At 41.5% G+C, this 11,482-nt stretch overlaps 3 non-coding genes across 3 annotated transcripts; 2 read left to right on the top strand and 1 right to left on the bottom strand.

The window, feature by feature from the left end:
- The first annotated feature begins 655 nt into the window (after positions 1 to 655).
- On the top strand, positions 656 to 727 carry TRNAE-CUC (transfer RNA glutamic acid (anticodon CUC)). The gene has a single exon. It is a non-coding gene; the product is annotated as a tRNA-Glu (tRNA).
- Positions 728 to 1,525: 798 nt separating this feature from the next.
- On the top strand, positions 1,526 to 1,615 carry TRNAY-GUA (transfer RNA tyrosine (anticodon GUA)). The gene is given in 2 exon segments: positions 1,526 to 1,562; positions 1,580 to 1,615. It is a non-coding gene; the product is annotated as a tRNA-Tyr (tRNA).
- A 796-nt stretch (positions 1,616 to 2,411) lies between these two features.
- TRNAM-CAU (transfer RNA methionine (anticodon CAU)) lies at positions 2,412 to 2,484 on the bottom strand. Its single transcript has one exon. It is a non-coding gene; the product is annotated as a tRNA-Met (tRNA).
- Positions 2,485 to 11,482: the final 8,998 nt, after the last annotated feature.

Raw genomic sequence — 11,482 nt, 5'->3', positions numbered from 1 at the left:
ACTTTGGTAATATCAATGATCCTTGGCAGAAGATACACCTAAAACTGAAATATCATTCAACCAATACACATCCAGTTTTAGTATGTAGCAAGTTCTGGCAAAGTGACCTACAGCTGTCGAGTCATCAAAATCAACAAAATACACAAGTTAAAAATTCTGAACTTTAAAGCATCGTATATATATATATATATATATATATATATATATATATATATATATATATATATATATATATATATATATATTGATAACTGACTTGTGGTACGCATTCCAACTTGGTGACGAAGCTTCTGACAGCCAGTGATACATATAAACTGACTGATTGTTGATAGATATGGTTTCAACTCCACTGAATCTTACTTAATACTACCACTTAAACCCAACACTGTTAACTCCTCTCTCTGTCTCTCCTTTGCTTGTACTTAATTACCGCTTTCCCTAACGTCTCGTAAAGGGAACACTTCAAATATCTCCAACACCCAAAACTTACTCTGTCAACCAATACTTATGGGAGATATTCAATACTGTATCTCCAGCCACCACGTGAACCTGTACTGATGTCTGTTTACCTTTTCATAAACTTCGAATTATCAGTTTGCACTAATAACATACAAAATAAAAATGCATTCAGAAGTACGTTTTGCACCTATCAGCGTCCCGTGTGGTCTAGTGGCTAGGATACGCGGCTCTCACCCGCGAGGCCCGGGTTCGATTCCCGGCACGGGAAGACCTTTTTCTAAAACAACTGCATTAAAGGTATCCAACTTAAACATAACTTTTAGCAGCATGTTACTCCCGCGCTTACAGTGACGATATAATTTGAATACTAACACTTCATTTTACGAAAATACATATTTCAATCAAAGACCCAGTAGGAATTATAGCTAAATATGTAACACAGTACACATACACCAGGACAATACCAGCAATGGCATACCACTGAACGGGTTGTCAATGATAAATCAGAATGAGGTACGCTGTTATACTGTGATTTCTGTTCGACATATATGGTAACTGATTCTGACTTTTTGATCATCTTGCAATTGATGATGGCCACAGATGCCAAAATCATACGTATGAAATTATATATATGTTGGACATACATATTAGTAAGAGGCTTGATGATCCTTCAAAAATAGGTAACTAGTAAATTCAACTAAGTACAGCACACGAACCAGTTCATTCGGGGTTCTAATCCTGCCCTTGTGATCTTAATATTGCAGTCAAATCCAACTTACAATTCCATGACTTCTAATGTATCTGAAGTGTATAGAAAGAGCGGATTATAGCTGCTGATACCTATCAACTGTACAACAACGAAAGGTACAAATACAGATAGTTACAGACCTAACACGATCTAACAAGGAGGTAAAAGCGTCCAGCTGACAGCTAGTCTACCAATACTTACTTCTATGTCACTGATAATCAAAATATAACGTTGATAATGAACTATTTGTAACTAACGAAGTATTCCTATCTTTCTAGATTAGGATTCGAAACGACGAGTGTAACCCTTCACTTCATCCCTTCGATAGCTCAGTTGGTAGAGCGGTGGACTGTAGTGGGAAGAACATCAGACATCCATAGGTCACTGGTTCGAATCCGGTTCGAAGGACACCTTTTTATTCTCCCGAGTTAAACACCTGTACACGTTCTACCGCCGTACTCTTACTCATATGTTATTATTTCAGTCAACAGTAACTGATTTATAAGTCTTCAAGCAACACAATGAAGTCATCCACACTCTATGTTCTCCGGGAAACATTGCCTTATCTTTTCTGATCACAACATTCAGTATAATACATGTAGTATTCACCCTAGTGGTAAAAAGGACAGCATACAGAACATAAATAATATTTTTCGATCCATCCTTAATATACTGAATATCATATCGATACGTGATGTCATAATATACTATGTAATATATCTAACGAGGATGAACGGTCCTAACCTTCATCCAACATTCACATAACAGAAGCCATACACTCAAAATTACTATCTGTGCCAGTAATAACACCAAGACCTGTGACAATAATGGCACAGCAGATAACAGGATGTCATCGACAAAGAGTTCGTGCTAGGCTTGGTCCCAACGAATCCTCACACACACACACACACACACACACACACACACACACACACACACACACATACACACACACACACGGTACTGACATTGATTTTCAGTAACATAGAGCACTGGATGCAGTACATTATCCCTAATAATAACCCTTCATGCCATACATATTTTGTGTTTATACCTCGAACGCCGCTGCTGATAAAAGAAAGTCATCATTCAGAGAGGCAGAAATATCAAATTTCAAAAATCAAATAAAGAAATTGGTCTTTTACGGAATCGCATCTACAATAACTTTCTTGAAAAAATAAATACAAACAAAAACAAAATCTTCTGCCCCGAGTGAGGATCGAACTCACGACCTTGAGATTATGAGACTCACGCGCTGCCTACTGCGCCATCGAGGCACATCTTACATGGAAAAAGTGTCTGATTTTGCAATTGTTACTCTGTTATTTTCACTTGCCAACGAGCACCTTTTCATTTTAAAATCATCATCATTTCGTCTCCTGACAAGTTTATAAAAATTTCGTCTCTATCACTAATGACAAGTTCATATAAGCGAATGCCAATAAATTCATGAGTACATACAAGAGCATATTCCTCTTGCTGGAAGATTCCAATCACGGTCTACAGAAAAAAGAACAAAAAGTGTTATATAGATCGGCAAACTTTTTCTAATTAGGCTTAAAATGCTTTAAAATGCAGCGAGATTCGCCTTCAAGCATTGCAGGAACATAAAAATTCACAGGATGATGGGAAGGAGCTTCGTTTGTATTCGTTGGGGTGAAATTTTTTTTATTTAAGGTGTTTAATTCATACAGACGGATGGTAAAGTGATGTGTGCCTGCTCATCGGATGGGTGCAATAACTAGGATTAAAGTGTCTCAGTACGGATGGAGTTGGGTTGGGTTTATTTCGTTGTTTGGTTAAGATAAACGAGGTGGTTTCGCATGATTGTTCGACTATCAACTGTTTGAGTGTACTTTATGCGTGTATAAGTATACTTACATGCTTACCAAGTACTTTTTGACAAAAAAAAAAAAAATATAGGGCTAGCACGTAGCGCTTACCGCAGAAAACTCAAATGAATTACGAAGAACGAGTTATGTGAGCTACGAGCATTAACGAGAGTAACCTGGGATAAAGGCGTGACATTTGACGGCCACTGAAGAGCTAACTCGCCGCGCAAAAGCAGACACAAAATCTCTCTATACCCTAGCGGGTAGCACCGATAATATACTTCCCTGCTCGTTAGCTGCCTAATATCTACTACCTACGAGAGAGAGAGAGAGAGAGAGAGAGAGAGAGAGAGAGAGAGAGAGAGAGAGAGAGAGAGAGAGAGAGAGAGAGCACAGCACAATTCAAACATCAGCGGTTCTAAAACACATCATTAGTCACCAGCAAACCATTACGGCCACCTGACTCTCCTCACACCCAAGCACACCCATGTGTGAATGATGTGTGTGTGCTCAGAGCGCCGGCAGACGCCGCTGTTGCTACAAGGCCTCTCAGTGGTGTGTCTGTACAGTCACCAGCGGCCCGGCAACTGGTAAAGTAGTCAACATTCCTATTCAGGAGGCGAAGGATGTCGGCCGACACCTTCAACAAGCTCAAGGATCAGATCGTAGACACCTCTACCACACCGCGAAGATCCGTCCACAATTTATGGCTCCTGTAGCTCTCCCGCCGGATCCACAGGAGGATCAAGCCCCCCGTGAGGGTGATATAACTCAGCCACTTAAGAATAATGACCCACGCCTCATTCTGGAATAACTCTGCCTCTCAAGTATGATAATCTGAGACCCATATTGAGTACTATGGCCTTATCTAAATGCTGTACAATAAATGCACCGAAGCCCACTCCACAACCCCTATCAAAACCACTGCATTTACGCTTCAAAAATCACTTTATACAAAGAAAGTTTTGAGGTGCTGGTTAGCTGATAAATCACAATCATTTTTGCGGTGAATTTCTTTTTCTTTTTTTTAAATATATTTGCTCAGCCCACTAGAGGGAAGCGCTACAGATCATTTTGTCGTTTGGTTTTTATTCGTATTTGGAACAGTCATCCCTAAACACCTGTTAACGTACATAAACATAACCACATTGTTTTTTTGAGATTCGACTAAAATTCACATCAGCAAAGTCCTTAATGAGGTAATCTGGTACAGTAACCATATAATATTCGAATTCATATTTTCTCAAACGAAACTGCAGGTGACCAATTACTGACTGAGAAATGGGCAAGCACAAACGTCTCTAACCTCAGCGAAGTCACGTACACTTCGTTACTGCGCAGCATATTTTGATTTCGCTAATTGTGGTTTGCTTCTTTGTCAAGATGGCCAATTCATACACTTTAAGGGTGAATATATCAAACACTTTCATTCAATTTGTTTTCCATATGTTTCAAGCCTCATAAGTTAACGTTAACGCCCAAAAGTTTGTCTCCTGACTTATACTCTCTGTTGATCTAAGGTTGGGCTGTATCGTTAGTCGCTGCTGTGCAAAGCCAACTTCCGTAAACGATTGCCTTCTGCAACCAGTGAGCTATAATCCCTCAGTTAATCAAAGCCTCTCCATACTCTCATCACAGTTTCTCCCATGAGTCACACACACACACACACACACACACACACTATTCCCCACTCCTTACAAACGCCTATCAATCCCATGAACCAAAAAAGTAACACTTCCTAACCTATCCCCTGTCTCCCTGAAGAACCTTGAGAACACCATCCACACCATACCACTAGCATGGTAGCTATTGACAAAACCCTCGTCTCTTGTCAGGCCTTAACACTAAAACGATCAAAACACCTCGCTCATTTCATTCCTCTCCGAACCATTAAGTATATTTTGGCATACATTTAAAAAGAGTGGATAAATCAACTGAGATGGGCAATTACGTAGTAAATACTGTAATTAGTTACGGATCCGATCATACGTTAAAAACATGTACAACGTATACGTGAGATTTCTACATAAACTATCTATCTACTGGGCCAAAAAGACACATTAAACCCACAACCATATAATCAAGTTAATAAACAAGACTGGAAAATATCAAATACTTGCCAGTAAATATTTCAGAAACCAAACGATCGAAAATATGATATTTCAACCAGTTCTACTCCTACCTGCTTGACTATCGGAGGTCAACACCGAAGGTAATATAGAGCTGCCTATAAAATAACAGGTTTGTAATATAAGAGATATTCATGAAAATAATTACTTACTGGAATTAAGATGGCGGTGATTTGGGTAGCGGGGAGTACGTGATGAATCGAAGTAGAAGTTCACTCCATACACTTGTTGCGGGCTTTTACGACGTATAGGATGGACTTTCACCATGCTAACTGCAGCTCACACAAATCAACAAAACTTTCATCGGCAGTAACCAGCCGTAGACGGAGAACAGACGATAAAAATCGATTACGTTCGCAAATGCCACGTTGCTGAGGCGACTCTTCGAACAGCTCTTGGGTTAACCCCTCCCTCGTCAGTGGGGGTGGAGGAGGTGATCACCGTGACTTATTGAGACGGTAGCAAATCAGACGGACATATCCGGATACTTTGTTTCGCTTCTGTGAGTTATTTCACCCTGAATCTTTAGCTCACATTCGACAATGAATTTACAGATATTTAGTATCTAAGTCCTTCAAGTATCTAAGTTATTGATATAAGGGAGTTATTCTAACAATTGGCAACTCAATAGTACGTCATACGGCGCAAATTACAAACTACATGCAGGTACTTTATTCATTATTTCTCCTCAGTATTCAAACTTCGGTCGTAAATATTCAGCAATATTCACCTACAACCGTAACATGTACACAAATCTTTGGATATTGACACACGTCCTTCCCTAAATTGTCCAAACAGGACTCGTACGTAGTTTAGTATGCCCGCGTACTCACACCATTAACGAGGACGACCAAACAAACGCAGCCACCACACGACAAATGCTTTTGACAGGCGATAAGTGCATGGGATCCTCTTACTTACCTGTTTCTGTTCTATTTTCTACCTTCATTTCTCTACCATGATAAGAACAGAAAGATTGCGCTGTTTACGTGTGAACACCAGCAATGCATGATCTGTACAACTATAGTCAACATCCAAATGGAGCAGGAATAAATTCACATACACGACTACAATCAAACGAGAGTTATACAGGAAGTATATATACCACACAGTTTCCAGCAAAACTAGAAATCTAGAAGTGGAGCAAATTATATAAGTGGGTGGATGCTTATTTCTCGTGGCTGTGATACACCGGTTTGCTCTTGTTACAGTGAGGAGGAGTCTGGAAGGATTGTGGGTATAACATATGATGTTTGTACTATGTTTGTACTTTAGCTTCTGTCTGGATGTAAAATTTGTATGGGTTAAGTGATGTTCTCGACTCTTCTGACTGAAGCTCTCTGCTACTCTCTCTATTCAGGTGTCCTCTTAACTGGTGTGCGGATTCTGGTCATAATCTCATGTGCTTTCTCCTCTGTTCCTGATTCTGTTGCTGAGGATCGGCAACTTCCTCTGTGCAGAATTCTGATCTGTTGTTTAAAGGGATTGGAAACAGTTGCGTTTTCCTCCAGCAAGGCGATCGTCCGGTGTACTGGTTGTATGCCCTTCCTGGGTACCACCGTCTACCGTTTTCTCCATTGATAAGACTGTAATAGTTTTGGATGGATTTCAATAAAAAGTTTTTTTTTTTCATTTTTCATCTGAGTCTAGACTATGGAACCGCAATCTACCGAGATGTTTCGGAACCTTTCGTCTGCATGTCCATTGTCGAAAAAGGTTCATATGAATCTGTCGGCTTGGTTCGAGCCTCTCGAATATGGATACACTGCCGTCTCATGGAATCTCAATTTCTACGAAGCTCTGTTCGAGACATGAGTGGATAGTTTCGAGTAACGACGTAATGATCCCCGGGGTAGTTTGGACACAGAACCTCTCACCGCTTCCCTTCCTTTTCCCTGCGTTCTTGAACGTGCCCCTTAGGCTCTGACGTACCCAAACTTCTGACAGATGGAACGCATCCTCGATTCGGACACGTACACTTGATTACTCCCTCCAGCGCCACTTCTCCCCATTCTAGGATCACCTGGTTGCTAGGGAAGGTGTCCATACCAACAGTCCTCCACTCTGCCTCAGGCACCGCCTCCAACACGGGATGATCCACAGGAGTAATCAAGTAGAAACGTGTCACCATGTCGGTACCTAGCCTGACTGTGATAATGTTCTCATCTTGTGTATCTGCTCCTCCCCGAGGGTGAAATGGACATTCTCTAGATTATCCTTAGTTTCCTGATCATCTGTAATTCTATCTGGCTGCCACTTGAGATTATCATGTAGAGAAAATAATTCTTTTTCTTTGTAGTATTAAAGGAAATCTGTCCGTGCTTCCTTCTTGAGTTCCTCTGGAAGCTTGAACTTATCCTCTTTGATAATCCTCTCCGTCTTCTACGTCCTTAGGCAGGTCTTCTTCTTCTGAAGTTCCTCGTCATGCAACTCTCTATATTATTGAGCCAGTAGTTGTACCTTAAGCCTCTCCACACAACCAACGTGCTGGAGCTGCGCCGGCGCGCCACGAACGAGTCGGCACCAAAGGTAAACAAACTCAGTCGGTCGGTTCGACGCCTTGCCTGCGTGGCTTTCTCAATGCTCGTTACACGACAGTTCAGCCGGCATGGCATGACACTGTGCTTCCAACCTTTGCCATCACGTCCCTACTATCATTAAATGGTATATAATGTCTTTGACAGCCGGCAAGGACCGTGTACAAGGACTAGAGGTGATCTGCAGACATCTTTATACGATCATGGCCACGAAGCGAGTGTTGATTATTACACAGTTATCCATTTTCTGTCTCTATAGCTCATCCATCCATTTTATCATTCTCTTCATTTCAATCTTCTCCCGTGATCTATAACTTCGTGATGAACTCGCTGATCGATGAACATGTATTCAGTGAAGATAAGCTGAAAATTTCTCCGCTGAAGGATTTGAAAAAATGTACGAATAACCAAAAGCAAAGCAGCTGGAAACGAAATTGGACTCGAGGGAAAGACAAATCTAGGGAGACCATCTTGCCTCCTACGTCACTCTTTTCATCTAATTCTGTCTGACTCGTTTTCCATCGGCGTCTCACCTCCTCCTCCTCCTCAGACTACATACATACCCAGACATGCCATAAGCCTCACCTTACCGCCACTGGACTAGAGCTAAGGTCCTCGGTGTCATGCTCAAAGGCCTTATATCACTCGCCGCCGGCGGACACCATCCCAGCTCTCTCTCTCTCTCTCTCTCTCTCTCTCTCTCTCCTAGGCCGTCGTGGGGAGGATTTCTCACACTCTTTAGTCTCTCTCTCTTTTCCAATTCTCTTATTTTCTTCTTTGTTACTGTTTATAGTTAGCTTTCCCCCACGTAATCCTGTCAAATGATTATCTACAGATTGTGCGTTCCCGTTTTCCGTCAATCTTTTGATATCCGGTCGTGTATAACTAGTTTGTATCACGTCGTTTATGTAGTTTGACTGGCCGTTTACGTCGTTTATTTGTCGTTGCTAATTCGCTTCATCACTCAAGACTACATGATCAACCTATTTTCTCCTCAAGGACAGACCTCTCTCTCATTTCCAGGCTACACAAGTGTGATATCAATGAATGAATGGAACCAGACTTGACTTGTATTTTTGACTAAAGCAACGATGACATGAAACGAGACCTGTTTCACCCAATTGGAAAAAAAAAAAGAAGAACCTTATTGGAAACATTTTCACGCTTGTAAGAGCGAACGAACGCGCGAGCGAGCAAGTGAGCGAACAAGAGAAGAGAGAGAGAGAGAGAGAGAGAGAGAGAGAGAGAGAGAGAGAGAGAGAGAGAGAGAGAGAGAATAACAAAGAGGATCTCCACGCTGAGCCTTGTTCATTAACTCGTCTCGGTCCTTTCTACTGAAGGCACTTATTAATCAATGCCTCAATCAAGCCTTCATCCAATAATTACATTCTCCAGTCTTAATCATATCCACGAAATTCTCTCCGCGAATTTCGCCCGGGGGGGTTGTTTCCCCCCCCGAATATAAAACCATATTTTAACATAGAACTCCCACTACCCCTCTCCCCACAAACCCCGAATATATAACATATTTTAACATATAATTCGCACCACTCTCTCCCCACAAGAAACCCCGAATATAACAGCATATTTCAACATATAACTCACACATCCTTCCCCTACAAACCCAGAAATAAAAAAAAACATTTCTAACATATAACTCGACATAGTTTAACGTATAACTCCCACCTCCTTCCCCCCACAAACCCCAAATATAAAACATATATTTTAACATATAACTCATACCCCCTTCTCCACCCCACCCACAACCCATACTTTACTGAGGTGGCACCATCACGCATCTCGAGTGTGGCACCTTCTGCCATACCTTGGGTCATCCTGGCGACCATAACCACCAAACTCAATTTCGGTGGCGGGATTTATTGTGGCCGTAGACGGGTTGGCTGCTGCGAGAGAGAGGGTTTCCCATCACCGCCCGCCTTCCACACCAGTCACGCCTCTCCTCCTCCTCTTCTTCCTCTCTCTCTCTCTCTCTCTCTCTCTCTCTCTCTCTCTCTCTCTCTCTCTCTCTCTCTCTCTCTCTCGTTCGTCTCAAAGCCACTGTGTCTGACAGCGTCCTCTCCTGCCACACACACACACACACACACACCCACACACAGAAGTTGTATGACAGTAAAGAATGTTCAAGAGACGGGGCTCCACGAGAGTAAAACTCCTTCCCTGTACAGTATATATATATATATATATATATATATATATATATATATATATATATATATATATATATATATATATGTCATTACAAATATGCCATTACAGGCACACACACATATAGATGTGCGCATGATCATACGTTCTCTGTACCAGTGTATTGGCTTCGTGCTCCTCTGGCATATTCTACAACGCGGACAAAATATTGGGAGGAATATAATGTTGCAATTTCCTTCTAATACCAGGTATTCAAGCGTGCATCAGGATGATAATAAAAGAAATTATACAAAATATTGTGGCACTGGAATATGATTAAATCAATGCATATACTGCACTGAAGCATCCATTTCGTGCAAATATATTTATTCGGTCAGATGAAAGTTTGTATGAATTTAAAATCAATCTATATGAATTTGTATGGTATGTCTTTTTTTTTTTTTTTTAACGTAAGCGGATACTATTTATCGATTTTTCTATAATTATCTACAACTCGTATTTCCGTTTTCTTGTAAAGTTTATTTTTTTTCTTCTTAGAAGCTCATAGTATTTGAGGAAGGTGAATTCATTTGATTAGCGAAAGTCTGGGCTGGCGACTTGACATCTGGGTACTCTTTTATTGGTCATTTCTTTTCTGGTTCTGGCATTTCCAAAGTCTGCTGTCATCCGTCTGCTGTCTATATCATCTCGCTGTGTAATACAAACGTCATTCTGATGTCTTTTTTTTTTTTCTTTGGCTAGTTCCAACATCTCCCCCTTTCCCACCATCTCCCAACTGTCCATTTTTCCAAGTTCCATCGCCTTCGTCTCCTACTGCCCTCTCTCACTGCCCGGCTCTTACGCCCCCTCAGGATCTTTTCAAAATGAAAAAAAAAGAGAGAGAGAGAAAAAAAAAAAGATTCTTGTAACCAATTTATCTGGAGCCCCCAACACGAAGACTTAGAGCCTAAGCCGACCAAGCTAGGTATAAGCCCTGGGTTAAGCCCAACCTTTTTCAGTCCAGTTTGTAAGCCTGCAATCAACCTACCATCCTCACCCTTGTCCCCCAGCTGTGTCTGGAGGAGAGTCAGGCACAAATGAAAAGGAGAGGTGAAAACAAACGTAGATAGGAAAAGGAGAGGTGAAAACAAACGTAGATAGGAAAAGGGGATGGAGAGATGGAAACAAGGAAAAGAAGAAAAAAAGGGAATGATAAGGTGTGGGAAAGATTTAGGACAAAAGATATGGGGGGAAAACTGGACACAATGGAAGGGAAAAGAGACGAAGCAAACAAGGAAACGAGAGAGAGAGAGAGAGAGAGAGAGAGAGAGAGAGAGAGAGAGAGAGAGAGAGAGAGAGAGAGAGAGATTAGAGATTCTAGAGACGAAAAGTTGACATGAGTTTACATGAGAAAGCCAGACAACAGGAGGCCTGATTGACCCACGACTGGGTGGGTTGTCTGAACCACGCCTGGGCTGGCAGCGAAGTTCGCGCCTGCCGCTGGTCGCTGCCGCCAGCTTCATCGGGCAGGGACAAAGCGCGCCGGAGTCATTCACACGAACTGCGGAGAGAAGAAATATTTATTTTTTGACATTTTTGTCCCCCCGCGTTGCCACGTCACACTGAAACATT

Source organism: Panulirus ornatus, chromosome 12, assembly GCF_036320965.1.
Source record: "Panulirus ornatus isolate Po-2019 chromosome 12, ASM3632096v1, whole genome shotgun sequence".
Taxonomy (NCBI): Eukaryota; Metazoa; Arthropoda; class Malacostraca; order Decapoda; family Palinuridae; genus Panulirus; species Panulirus ornatus.
The sequence above is the reverse complement of the archived record's forward strand: the minus strand, read 5'-3'. Positions and strand labels throughout refer to the sequence as shown.